The sequence below is a fragment of the Solanum lycopersicum genome, chromosome 5 (assembly GCF_036512215.1).
Source record: "Solanum lycopersicum chromosome 5, SLM_r2.1".
NCBI classification, from domain to species: Eukaryota; Viridiplantae; Streptophyta; class Magnoliopsida; order Solanales; family Solanaceae; genus Solanum; species Solanum lycopersicum.
The window spans coordinates 26190172-26205765 of record NC_090804.1 but is presented as its reverse complement, the minus strand read 5'-3'; positions in this window follow the sequence as shown (position 1 = coordinate 26205765).

The following is a 15594-nucleotide window of genomic DNA, read 5'->3' as shown; positions in this document are numbered from 1 at the left end:
TAGAAGTTTTTATGGATGATTTTTCTGTGGTTGGTGATTCATTCGAGCAGTGTTTGACCAATCTGAGGTTCTTAAGTGATGTGAAGACTACAATTTAGTACTAAACTGGGAAAAGTGTCATTTCATGGTGAAAGAGGGTATTGTGTTGGGTCATCGCATTTCAGAAAAGGGCATAGAGGTGGATCGAGCTAAAGTCGAGGTAATAGAGAGACTTCCCCCACCGATCTCTGTGAAAGGTGTGAGAAGCTTTCTTGGGCATGCAGGTTTTTACAGGAGATTTATCAAAGACTTTTCAAAGATTGCACACCCATTGTGCAAATTGCTGGAGAAAGAATGTAAATTTTGTTTTGATGAATCCTGTCTTAAAGCATTCGGTGAGCTAAAAGAAAAGTTAGTGTCTGCGCCTATCATTATTTCTCCGGATTGGAACAGTCCATTAGGTAATGTGCGATGCTAGTGGGGTGGCTCTTGGTGTAGTATTGGGACAGAGAAAAAACAAAATCCTTCACCCCATTTACTAAGCTAGTAAAGCCCTAAATGAAGCTCAGAAGAACTACACAGTGACTGAGCAAGAACTCCTTGTTGTAGTCTTTGCTTTTGAGAAATTTCGCTCCTATTTGCTAGGTACTAGAGTTATAGTGCATACTGACCATTCAGCATTTAGATATTTGATGGCGAAGAAGGATGCGAAACCTAGGGTGATTCGTTGGGTATTACTTCTACAAGAATTGGACTTTGAAGTGCTGGATAGAAAAGGAACTGAAAATATAGTTGCTGATCACTTGTCTCGTCTAGAGGATGAAGCTATGAGAGAGTTAGGGGATAAGACTGACATTGATGATACTTTCCCTGATGAACATGTATTGGCTGCTTCACAAGACTTGATTCCATGGTTCGCAGATATTACGAACTATCTGGCTAGTGATATTGTTCGATCAGACTTGTCCTTTCAACAAAGAAAAAAATTCATGTACGATGTGAAGAAGTTCTTTTGGGATGAACCATACTTGTATAGGAGTTGTGCCGACGGGCTTATTTGGTGTTGTGTGCCAGAATGTGAAATGTTGAGTGTGTTGGAGGCATGCCATTCTTCACCCGTTGGCGAACATCACAGTGGTATCCGAACCGCTCATAAGTTATTACAATGTGGTTACTATTGGCCAACTGTTCATCAAGATGCTCATGGGTTTGCTAAAGCATGTGACAAATCTCAACGAGATGGTGGTATTTCAAGAAAGCAAGAGCTCCCTCTAAACCCCATTCTCGTGATTGAGTTATTTGATGTTTGGGGTATTGAATTTATGGGCCCTTTCATGAGTTCTCATGGAATGAAATACATTCTAGTAGCAGTCGATTATGTATCTAAATGGGTCGAAGTCATAGCCCTCGCAAACAATAAAGGGAAGAGTGTCACTGCATTCTTTAAAAGAATATATTCTCTCGTTTTGGCACCCCAAGGGCCATTATTAGTGATGGGGGCTCCCACTTCTGCAATAGATTGTTCAAGGGTTTATTGGAGAAATACGGGGTTCGCCATAATGTGGCCACTCCTTACCACCCTCAAACTAGTGGGCAAGTTGAAGTGTCGCATCGGGAAATAAAACATATATTTTCATAAACAGTGAATGCTAGTAGAGAGGATTGGTCAAGGAGGCTTGATGATGCTCTTTGGGCCTACCGGACAGCATATAAGACTCCCACAGGTATGTCTCCATACAAACTTGTATATGGGAAAGCTTGTCATCTTCCGGTTGAGTTAGAGCATAAAGCCATTTGGGCTATGAAGAAGTTAAAAATGGATTGGAGCGAAGCTGCACAGCAACGGTTAAATGGGTTGAATGAACTCGATGAATTTCTCCTAAAAGCCTATGAGAGCTTAGCATTATACAAAGAAAAGATTAAGAAGTACCAGGACAACAAAATTGAAAAGCGAGAATTTATGGTCGGGGATTTGGTGCTTTTATTCAATTCCAGGTTGCGCTTGTTTCCGGGCAAGCTCAAGTCCAAATGGACTGGTCCTTACTTGGTTACCCAACTATTCCCTCATGGAGCAGTTGAGTTGGAAACTAAGGAGGGTGTGCGGTTCAAGGTGAATGGACAGCACATAAAAATCTATTTCGGGCATGCTGAATCGGCAAATGAAGTGATAGAAGCATACCATCTTGATGACGTCTGAGTAATTGAGTGTCCCCAGTCGTGCCGCAACATTAAATCAGGCGCTTGTTGGGAGGAAACCCAATACTTATCGTCTTTTTAGTAATGGTAGAATTTTTCTATTAATGAGTTTTAAATTTACAGGCACATCACCAGGAAATTCTGCAGAAAATACTCTGCAGCAGTCACTGACGGACACATCGACGGACCGTTGCGCCTGCGACGGACCGTCTTATGCATCCGTCGTACTAGGTACGTTTTTCTGTCATTATAAAATTAGGGCACACACGACGGAACCACCGACGGGTCGTCACAACTGTGACGGACCATCGTCGGGGAACCGTCGCGTGATTAATGAGGTTTACCCGACCCGACCCGACCCGGCTGGACCCTTTTCAAAAATCAGACCGTTTAAACTCCCATAACTCTCTCTTTTAAACTTCCACATTCCCTCCCTCCGATCAATGCCCCTCTCACAATTCTCCAAAGCCCTAAAGTGTTATCTACTAGTAGAAACTGCTACTGTGAGTGTCTACCTTGCCACCGAGTACTTTTGCATCTGTATTTTCTCCATTTCTAAGGTATGTGTCTCTAATTTATACTCATTTCTCTTGCATTTTTGTTACTAGATAGTATTAAGCTTAGTTCCTCATAGTATTTTGTTTACTTTATACGATTCTGCCTGACCTAGGTTACAAATGTTCGAAATTACCATGTTTACCACCCTAGACATAGGTGCTTTTGCATTACTAGTTTCCTAGGTAGTTGGGTTAGACACATGTAGGTCCAAAACACTACAAGGTTGATGTGGGTTTATCGGGGTTGCTCAGGGTACGTTTAATTCTGTCACTGTCATTCAGAACGAGACCCCGATGACGGACCGTCGTAAGGTCCGTTGCACAGCCCTAGCACCCCTGTCCTACCGGACACATGTGACGGATCGTCATCCTCGCGACGGTCCGTCCTGCACAACCTTCATGCTAGACAGAGACCCTGTATCTAAGGGTTTCTCATTTTTTCCCAAGTGTTCCCCAACGGACACATGTGACGGACCGTTGTCTTCACAACGGTCTGTCCTACACAACCGTTCTAGTTGTCAGAGACCCTGATTCTAAGGGTCTCATTTTTTTTCCAAGTGTCCTTCAACGAACACATGTGACGGACCGTCGTAACCCCGACGGTCCGTCCTGCATGACCGTCATAACGGTCAGAGACCCCTCTCCTAAGGGTCTCCATATTTTTTCCAAGTGTCCTTCAACGGACACATGTGACGGACCGTCATACCCACGACGGTCCGTCCTGCATGACCGGCATAACGATAAGAGACCCCTCTCCTAAGGGTCTCCATATTTTTTCCCAAGTGCCCTACGACGGACATCTACAACGGACCGTTATAACTGTGACGGTCCGTCCTGCACACACCGTCATGCTAGTCAGAGTCTCTTTTTCAGGGTTCTCTATTTATATAGAGTCCAAGTACAACACGACGGACCTCACGACCGTCCGTCATAGTCACGACGAGCCGTCACCAGGCCCGTCGTGTGTCACTGTTTCTACAGCAATTACATATTATTTGCACTGTTTTATTTCATATGGTTTCGCTTGTCTTGTTTGCTACTACTCGTACTAATAGTGATCCTTTGCAGGTACTATCTACAATGGCACCCAAGCAAGACCGAACCTACGCACGCGGGTGATCAAAGTCTGTTGCCCCGTCTGCCTGCTTGATCATCGGCTCTGATGATGAGCGTGACCCTGAGTATGTGCCCCCACACACTTCCACACCTTCCTGTGCTGCACGTGCTCCCAGATCCACACCAAAGACGGTGGCGTCTGACGTAGTCACTGCCTCCCAGTCTGATGAGGAGCGCACACTGACCGCCACAAATGAGGAAGAAGCGTCTGGCTCCTTAGGAGTATCATGGTCCAAGGAAGCTTCTGGCTCTGCTGAGGCTACCGCACCCGCCACTGCTACAGCGTCGGCCTCGTCTGATGAGGCTGACAGTTCAGACTCTACATCCGGCTCACCAGCTCAGGTCCCCACCCCAGCCTTTGACCAGCCAAACCGGTGGTGTGTCGACGGCCAGTTTCAAGTTTACTCCGACGCCAAGTTCCTGACTGATAAAGGAGTAATGACTCGAACACTCACCTTGGAGCGGAGGGTACTTACAGGGAGTCTCCCAACGATGCCGGAGATCCACAACCTCTTCACCAGGTATCGCTTAGAGTGGACAGCACGTCCGTTGGGACGATACAGCAAGGAAATGGTCCGTGAGTTCTACGTATCCTATGTAGAGACTCTCTGATCACAGATCGATAGGCGGGCTGCTCCCGCTAAATAGGCCTCACTGGACCAAGTTCGAGTCCGGGGCGTGCATGTTAACATTTCCCTGCCAGCCATCCGCCGGTTTCTATACGACGAGAGTGCAGATGCTACTCGGACCCCCATCACTGCCGAGTTTGACTACCGCTGGCAGATGATAAAGGATGGACAGTTCTTGCACGAGCCAGCATTGAGAGAGACCACCAAGAGGTGGATGGCCCTGCACCTGTCAGTAGATGGAGAGGGTGCCGATTGGGTCACTGAGCCGAAGGGGGCCATCAACAAGGCCAACCTCACGTTCATAGCAAAGTTCTGGTGGCTGCTCGTCCGTCACTGCCTTTCCCCAACAGCTTCTACTAACATCGTTACCTGGGATCGAGCAGTGTTGATGGCGGCAATGATAGCCAGATTCGAGGTGGACTTTGCATGGCTTCTCCAGGCAGTCATGCACGAGATGGCATTCAAGGTCACTACTACCTACCCCTTCTCGTGTATGATCTTTTCCCTTTGCAGGTCTGCAGGTGTGCCCATATGGCACGTAGATCAGCTTAAGATCCCGCAGGGCACTGTAGATGTCAGCCTCATCAGAGACAAGACCAATGAGTTGGCTCCACGCAGAGGGACCCGTCCAGAGCTTCCCCCACTTGCTGATGATCTTGCGGATACGGTAGCCCTGGCCCGCACAGCTACACAGGCGTCCACTGACACTACCCCGGTCGAGTCTATCCCGAGTAGTAGCACAACCCCGAGCTCCTCTCGCACAGCCCCTCTACCGGCACTGGTCCCGCTTGCTAGGGTCCAAAAACTAGAGGCACAAATGGCCACTCTTCTGCATCATATCCAACGGTGGATGCAAAAGTTGATTATTGAGTCTGAAGCGCGTCTAGAGAGGAAGATGCAGCAGGTTACAGAGCGGAAGATTGCTGAGGTCAACCAGCGCTTGGACGCCTTTTAGTTGAGAGTGTTAGCCCGACCAGCCCCTCCGGTGGAAGTGTCGACTCTTCAGGCTGTAGTCGACAGTCTTCGTGCAGACATCGACACGATCCTAGAGGCGAGGGTGCCGGAGTTTGAGGCCCCTTCTGTCGAGCCTGCTGAGGACACTGTGCTAGCGGCCCTGTTTACTACTTCAGAAATTCCACCACCTCCCCCATGAGAGAGTGCCAAGAGGCGTAGGGGTCGAGCAGAGGATGAGGCGCGAGCAAGGAAGAAGGAGTGCCGAGAGATGAAGGCTGCGAGGAGAGCTTCACTTGCTGAGGAGGAGGCATACCAGATCAGAGCATCACAGTTAGCGGCTGGGGCGTCTAGCTCCCGCACTGTAGAGACAGCATGAGGCACTACTGATGGTGCGGTTGTTGCTGAGGACACCACTAAGGGTGTCCAGATTACAGAGGACGTGGGTTCCGAGGAACCGGACCCACCAGCTTGCTGATCAACGGCGCTTTGCGCCACAGGTTTGCTTCACCTACCACTCTAATATTTAGATTTTTTTATGCATTGGGGACAATTGCATGCTTTTTTGTTGGGGGTGGGGTAAATGGAAAGTGAGTGTTAGGGTGAAGTCTGAGTAGCCCAACTAACTATCCTCTTTTGGGGTTTTCTTGCCTGTGTTCTTTTTCCCCAAAAGACTGATTACTTTTTCTGTTGAACCGGCATGTTTATATCTTTTGTACATAGTTTAACTTTGAAGCATGATGGCTAAAATGATATCCTGATAGAACTAGAAAATGTTGCATGACTAGGCATAGTAACTGATAATGGTGTGGCTCTAAGCATGAAATAGAGTTACACCATTGCATTACCCTAAGTCTTCAATTCGAATTAGGTGCCTGATAATCTGGTATAGTGATGAGATGTCAAGTGACTGTGAGGAAATTTGAATAGTCAACTATTGATACTGAGCTGAAACTTGCCTGGTTAGTCCTGCTAAAAGTAAGTTGTAACAGACAATTAGGAAAGGATCATAGGCCCTTATTCAAGATAGCCCATTTCTAGCTTAAATAACAGAAACCAAATGAAAGTTATCCTTCTTTGATCCAAATAATCTGAGCTTAAAATTAGACCTTTCTTTTTCACCCCAACTGATCTTTTCTGGGAACAATATGTTGGCCCTGGTCGCTTCTTGGACATGTGCACCTCAACTTATGCCAAAAGCATAAGTTGAGGGTGGCTAATGCATAAACAACCTTCGTTATGGCCCTGACCCAACTTTGGGTATTGTGTACCTTGACTCATGGCAAAGCCATGAGTTGAGGGTGGCAGTTTTGAGGAATGCTCTGGAAAGTGAGGTTGAAAGAACAAAGAGAGAAAGAACAAAAGTAAAGTGACTCAAGAACTCGTTGAAAGAAAAGTAAAGAAAAAGAGAAATATATAAGAAAAAAAGGGGGGGAAAGAGTCACTTACACAAATGAAGAAAGAAGGGAAAATAGCAAGGTGAAAGAATAGGAGAAACTGGGCGAGATAAAGTGATAGAAAGTGGAAGGTTTATCCGATATGTCAAGGAGGGCAAAAAGTCACTAAAGTATACCTAAATATACCCTACCAGACTCTGAGCCTATGTTACAAGCTAAGAAAGTCCTATCGTGATTCTAAGGGTTGTATAGCGAACTTAAGGCAGTGAAAATAAGGGCAAGCTTATGGCAATAGGAATGAATGAGTGTGACTTTGTTCTAAGAGCGAGTGTTGAAAATTAATCCTTATACTCAAACTGAAATTATTGTGGGAAAAATGAGGATTTTGTTTTGAAGTGAGGACACTAGTTAAAATACCAGAATTGTTAGCACCTCGGTTTAGAAATTGAAGAGGATAGGTGTTAGTGCATGGTGAGTCTGTTTCATGTTCTAATCCCACAAAATTCAAGCCTAATAGTGATAGCATGCTTAGATTTGATGAGATTAATCAGGATTGATAGCCAAATGATTGCAAAGGATAAAACATGGATACTATTGTACAAAGATTGTGTAGTGAGTCATAGTGTGTCGCTTGAGGACAAACAACGAATTTAAGTTGAGGGTGTTGATATACCGTGGTTTCACGGTATAATTAATACTTTTTCCTTAAGTTTAGTGTGTCCGAAACTCTTTTTGTGCTAGTTTTTATATGAGTTTCTCTTTGTTTTGCAAGAAATCTGTCCAAAGTTGAATGCGGAGATTTTGAGCGAAGAAATGCAGAAGAGATCAACTACGGAGCTGATTACAGTCCGTCGTGCTTGTGACGGTCCGTAGGTGGCAGCGTAGAGAAGCTGCTGAAGGAAGATGGGGAAGTCTGACCAAGTGTGGGGTTACGTAGCTTGTGACAGTTCGTCGTGACTATGACGGTTCGTCCTGCAGGTTCGTCATGAAGTTCAGAGAAGTGATCCCAGTACCCAGATTCCAAGAGATGAAGTGTTTTGAAACGAAGACCCTCGACGGACCATTGTGCCTATGACGGTCCGTCATACTTGCCTTCGGGAGGAATGAAGAAAGCAGCAGAAGAAATTGCCAAGTATGGGACAACGGAGTCCATGACGGTCCGTCGTGACCATGATGGTCCGTCGTGACCACGACGGTCCATCGCGAGTTCCGTCGACCCAGCCGCGTTTTGGCAGATTTCCAGCAATTAGAATCCTTGTTTAATTAGATTTTTATTTTTTATAAATAGTTAGAAAAACCTCATTTTTGAGGTTAGACTCCGTATTGTTACGCTCCATATTATTAGACTTTTGGATTGTTGGATTATTGGAACTTTTGATTGTTGATTAGTGTCAGATTTTGAGATTCTTACAAGTGATTTTTTGTGATTAATCAAGCAAACTTTCGGACTTTATTCTTTCTCATTGAAGTAAGTACATGAATTCTTATTTAATATATTTGAAAACTGTGTTTGTGGCTATGAGTAACTAAACTCCATAACTAGGGTTTTGGGAACCATATGCAAATAATGAGATAAACCCTAATTAAAAGAACAATTCTAGAATAGTGTCTTGCATGTATTAATAATTCTTTCGTTTAGAAGTCTTTTTAACGGATGGCCAACGTTAGAACTCGCCTTAATGCTACTTGACGGACCAAGGAGGTAGATAATAGGAAAAGAATTATTAACATAGATTTAGTGTATACTATCTAATTGGGTAGTATTGATTAGTACGAGGTAATAACTTAGTCAAATATAGAATACGATGCTTAATATGATGTAAGGATAAGGGTTAGGATAGCAACACACGTAGACGGACCAAGGTGCGGAGTGAGATTTTCTAGATGCCGGACCAAGGATTTAGACATACATAACTTATCACTTTATATGCAAGATACTAGGAAAGAATTGTTATAGTTAGAGTTATCAAGTAATGAACCTGTGGGGAACACGTAAACCCTAGCTACTTTGATTAATTGATTAAAACCCAACATTAAAAACTGTTAAGTGTCTCTTTCAAGTTCGTTGTTTATTTTTACTTATTTAGAGATAGAACCCCCCTTTTTATATTTTTACTTTCCAAGGAAGTTATTGACCGAACGATAGTAATAATAGGTTGATGTTAAGTCTAGACTATTTTCCTCGTGGGAACGATCCCAACCTCACTAGTTGGGTTATTTACTTGACACGACCGTTTTACTTCTTATTTGAGAAGTAAGTTTGAGCGTATCAGCTTCTAAAGTAGTTCTCTCGTAGTATGTAAGACTTAAAGGTTGATGTATGTAACCATGAATACCTATGTAAAGACTATTACATGAACATGATTTATCTCATATGCTCATTTACTATCTCTTATGTTGACTTATGTTTACATAATTCTTATGTATGAGTTTATTCTATGACTATGATGGCTATTCTATAATTAAGTAATTATCTTTTAGTCTTTTGACTTATGGTGACTCACCATTTTCAGATGTTGTTATGATGTTAGGCTAGCTTTCACACTTTGTATATTTTGCACTAACATATATTGCCTACATTCTAATCAAACGTATGGTTTTCAGGCTTAAGTGTTACTTGGAGATAGGTTTATAAGGAGCTAAGGAATATTGACGACTTGGTGAGTCCTCAGAGTTTTGAGTATGAACCTATTACATTTCGTATGTTATTTTCTTTATGTTTTAGACTTTGTATAGGTTGTTTCTTAAAATTTTATATTCAAGTCTAATTAGATGGTTTGAGAAAAATAAATGTTAAGACTGAAAATGACTTCGATTGTATGTTTTAAAAGTATTAAATTCCTCCCTATATTTATGTTATGTTCGTGATATGACAAGGGCTCCTATGCAACCCTTCGAGGTCAAGTAAGTCATGTTATCCCTAGGGGATACCCCTGGGTCGTGACAATATTAATGACAATTAACAAGTAAATAACATATAAGAATCAAATGCATCAAGTCATAAAGATAAAACTCTCGCCGTACAATATCCCATCGGCAAAAAGTCACAAGACAAAATTATTTTCCATTGGCTATGCATAAAATTACTAGACAGAACCATTTCCAATCCTCTTTAGAAGACTACTAGTAATGACCTCATCATAATAGAACACGTTGGAAAAGACCTCAACATCGTAAATTATCGCATGTCTCATCACAGTTTTCAACATTACATGCACACAAACAATATCACACTATAAAGAAGAGATAACAAGTCGTACAATTCAAGTTCAGAATCATGCTTTTACACATTTCATCGATCAATCAACAAGGGTCACAATAAGGTAATTCGCATCATCATGTTTATCACATAACCTTTTTATTCAACACCCATTTATTCATTTAGATATATCAAGTTGACAGTAAAATACTTCTCCACATTTCCGTTACTCCCAACACGCAAATAACAAAAAAAGTACATTTAAATTATACTAGAATAAAAGGTTTAAGATATCACTTGTATTATATCAAATAATAAATCACTTCAAGAGTTGATTCTTCCCCTTCCTGATAACTTCCAAAGACATATAATCTGTATATAAGAAAGTATTCACAATAAAATTCTAGAAACAACAATACTCGCACTAATTCTCTGGAAAAAGGGTCAACCATCATAATCCCTAATTCAAAAAGTAAGGTTTGAGTTTTTTATTTTATACTTGAAAACATTGCTAAAGGCCTTGGGAACTCATTGGGGAAAATAATTTCATAAAGTAGTTAAGATCATTTCAAAATCTCCATTTTAGCTAAGAACTTGAGTTCTTGAAAAAAACTTTTCATTTATCAATAAAAATCCAAAATTTTGAGGTTAGAATTCATAAAAATCCAAAAGGAAAGGAATGTTTAGGATCAAGAAGACATACCCAAAAAAATCTTTCAAAATCACCTCCAAGGGTTCCCCAAGCTCAAAATTGGAAAATGGGGCTTAAACTCAATCCCTTAATGAAACAAAGTTCATCTTAAGAAAACTAGGTTCCACTTAATAGAACCTCGCAAAAGTTTGGGGTCTCACTTTTGCAAACAATGTTCCTCTTAAACGAACCCCGCCCGAAACGCCAGTCTCACTTTTGCGAACCAGGTTCCGCTTCAGCGACCATAACTAAAGGAAACAAGGTTCCGCTAAAGCAAAGACAGCTGAACCTAAAACATCAGCCAACATAAAATATCAAAAGGACACCTAAGATTTTTTCGGATCGCTGTGCACAGTTATCACTATACAAGTCAATTATACTCGATATTTTACACTCAATTGAACCGTCAAAACACAAATTTGGTGTCTCCTTAACCTAACATCCGTGAAAATACAAGAAACTAACTCACGCCTTAAACTACTAAAAGCAAGCTTGGGACCTCTCAAAAATTAACCAAGACATCACCTAGGCCTAAACCCATCCCTCAAATAAAAGGACTCTTAGAATTCTGATATGAGCATCCTAACCCCTAACATTGACCAAAGTCAACTCAAATACTAAATTTCCTAGATTTCACAACTTAGAAACTCAAATTCTCAAAAAAGACTCAAAATGTAAAAACCAAAATCACTCACAACTGTGATTCCACATCTCGAGACTAATGATATTGATGGAATTCCATTACGACACTTGAAACTTCATATGACTCCAAACCCACTTTATTAACAATATAAGAGTTTCAAACTTAAAACTTACAAAAATCTTTACTTTCAACTCAAATTTCATAACCGACTTTTCAAACTCAATATAAAACACCCAGGTTCGATTAAGGGAGGGGAGAAATGGTCAATTCATGGAACTTTCCAAAAATTGCCTAATAGGTCATTGTATTATCTACCATTAATAACTATGTTTGTCTGCTATGTAAAGAAAAAGAAAGAACATGAAGTGTGCTTTGAAAAGCTAAGGATATTTGGCATGCATATGTGACTTTATCTCCCAAGTCACCTCATTAACTGAACAGTGCTCCCACCTCACCTTTACGTACAATCTCTTTGGTCCTAAGCTTCCAAACCTGCCTATTCAAAATGGATATAAGCTCCTCCTCAAGAGATAATTATACACCCAACTAAACTGAATCTAGTTTAAGTACGTAGGTCTCATATAGAACATACTTCTAAAGCATGGAAATATGAAACAAAGGATGCACAACAAAAAATCTAGGTGGCAAAGACAACTTATCAGCCACCTCCTCCACACGACTCAAAATCCAAAAGGGTCCAATGAACCGAGGGCTAAGCTTGCCCTTCTTTCTAAACACGACTACACATTTCATGGATAACAATCAAATCCAAACATGATCACCCTCCATAAAAACTAGGACTCAAACTTTCTCACATGTATAACTCTTCTATCGGCTTTGGGTTGTGATAAGTCTACTCTAGATCAAACAAACCTACTTCATAGCATCTATACAAAACTTTATATCCACTGAGTCCATCTCAAGTGAATCAAACCATTTAATCAGAGATCTACATTATATGTTATACAACGCCTTAAAAGGGGCCATCAAAATACTTCAATGATAATTGTTGTTATAAGCAAACTCTGATAAAGGGAATTGTTAATCCCATGTAGCACTAAATAATAGTATAAGCTCGGAGCATGTCTTTCAAAACCTAAATCATTTGATCGAACTAATCATTTGACTGAGGAGGTGAATCGGGAAACTAGATTAGAGACAATCGAAACCAATACCCCATGTTGTTGCAAAATTTGACTAATAGAAAGCTCGTCTAACTACTTTGTCGTATATTTCACTCTAACGGGATTAAATGGAAACACTTGGTCAAACTATCAAAATCCAGCAAAATGGATTCTTAACCACCCACGGTTGTAGGTAGTACCACTACAAAGTCCATAGTGATATATTTCAACTAAGATATACCTCCAAGATGCTAGTGCTCATACTTGACATTTTGACAAGTCAAACACCTCAAAATGAAATCTACAACATCCCTTATCATACCACACCATCCATAGTACTAGCTCAAGTCATGATATATATCTGCCGCACTTGATGGATGGAATATTTAGAATAGTGGGCCTCCTCATGAATCAGTCTAAAGTACTCACCCATCTTAGGAACACAAATCCTTCCCCCAATCCTCAAGACCCCATCAGTATCAATGATGGACTCTTTGGATTCCCCTCTCATCACGTTTTCTTGAATCAAACTAACGCTCATGAATCTGCTCAATTAAGTTAGAAAGATCCTCAATGGACGTAGTCAAACCATCCCTCTCGTCAGAAATTCATAACCCAACCTATGGACATCTTTATCCAATGGTCTCTCCTTCACACTGATAGTGGTAAGACTTCTCATGCTAGAAGTCTCCTAATAAAAGCATTGTCCGCCATATTATCTGTATGCCACGACCCAGGGGTACCTCTAAGACATAACATGTCATACAAGACCCCAAAAGACCTCATATAAGCCACTTAACTTTCATAACATAAGATGAGAAAATGGTGCAGAAATTTAAAATATTTTTCAATACAATCAAAGTTCATAATATGAAGTTGTACTCTTTTATCATTTATCTTCAATCATCTAATACTTGAAAATTTTAGGGACACGGCCCATACCAAAGTCCTAACATAAAAATAAAAGACATAAATGAAAGGTAATCAAATCCTTGATGCTATGACAACTCACCAAATTTTCACTTGTTTTATCTTCTAAGATCCTATCCATGGGGATGGAAGTTGATATCACCAACCTTTCATTTTATAAAAATGTAGGCAAGAGTATGTGGTATTACAATAATGTACTAAATATGATGGCTAATATAAATCATAAACATAACCATATCTAAGTCATTAGTCAACTAAGACATATACCAAAATCATAAGAGATACATCATAATACATACGCTATAAGCATAAGAGATAAAAACATAGTCATAATCATAATCATTGCATCTAGATCAACATAACATAAGAGAAACCACTTTTAGACCCTCATTCATATTCATAATGTTTTGATATCATCCTTATATTACTCACATAGACAAAGGAACATTCACATTTAGTCAAACTTATCAAGGAAGGCAACTATAGAAATAGTCCACACTAATCTGACATCATAAAATAAATCTCATATTAAAACATACTTACAATAATTTCTTGAAGTAATATTGTTTCGTCATAAACATGATAAATTAATTAAGTACTTTTCCTTCATATTCATACTAATCATGGAATAATATCTCTATAAATTCCACAACACATAATTACTCATGAATGGTTACAATCTACCGATTCAAGGCTATCAAGGAAAAGCACCTTACTATGTTAGACCAATCTATCATGCAAAACATACTCTGTTGTAAGTCCAAGCTACTCAAGGCCAGGTATTATTCCTCAATCAAAGCAATCATGAAATGATGTGGCCTCATTAAGTCAAGCTCATGCAAAAATCCTCTCATAGTAGATCAAGATACATTGGAAGGGTATGATTTCTCATTCCAAGGCCATCCATGATTTCTACTATATCAAGCTGCCATGCACTGTATTGTCTTACTAAGTGAAGATTTCATGAATGTATATCATATACTTCAAGATAACATAGTCTATACATGCTTTGAATTATTTTAGGGGAGAAAGCCTTTCAACCTAGAATCATTCTATGTGAGAGGACCTTTCACATCATGTTCCTTATGTGTTCATGATAATAGTCTTTAAATCAACACAACATCTATATCATAATCATGGAAACTTTACTCTCAAGTAGTTCTTAACGCATTTACATAGATTCTATAAGAACATGCATAATCTCATACACTTATAATATAGGTCATTTAGGTAAACTCCTTCCACAACAATACCATATACAAATCAAGATACATATAAGTTTCACTCTCAAAGCCTTACAATTAATAGTTCATCATATGAGTTTTTACCCTCAAAACCCTAGGAGTTAACATTAATAACTTCAAGCCTTACTCTCAAAGCTTTACTTCTTACAATGATCTCATATACCTAGATTTTAAGACATTATAATCACATGTTCAATTCTTAAGTATATCTAGACATATATCATCATATAGGCTCAATGACAACAACTACTCATCATAATTTATGTCATGTTTATGTGCTCAAATCACAAATATATCAAATTCACCTTAGAACAATACTTTAATCATGGAACATGTAATCATTCTAAAAACATTCAATTCCATCTTAAACAATCACTAACAATCATAATCCATTCTATTGGATCATAACATATAACATGATTAGAACAAGAAACCGTTTGTTGACTTTGGGAATTTTTCTTCGAAATTGGGGAAACATGGGGCTTCATGAATAAAAGGTATTCATGAATGAATAATACATCATACCTTGATTACAAATCCCTCAAATCTTGGGAGAATGGAGGATTGACTTGACCTAGCTTGATCATCTTCTTCTTGTTTACTTTCTAGAGAGAGAATATTTGTGAGGGAATGGGTTTCTTTTAATGGTCTTGGAATAATGACATAGAATGACTTAACTTAGGGGTCTAAAGTATTTATATAAGTGGTCTAGATTAGGTTAATAATATGCCACTTAATCCTAATTAAATCTAGAAAGATCCAAAATACCTTAAGCTTAACCATCAACACTGCTCCCACGTCACAATACACGAGACCAAACTGACGGGTCGTGGTCGTACCTACAGTCCGTGATGGTCAGTCGTGGTTTGGTGATTGGGTCTTTTGTCAAAACAACGGACCCTCCATCCATAGGGCTTGGACCCACCCAATGGGTGTGG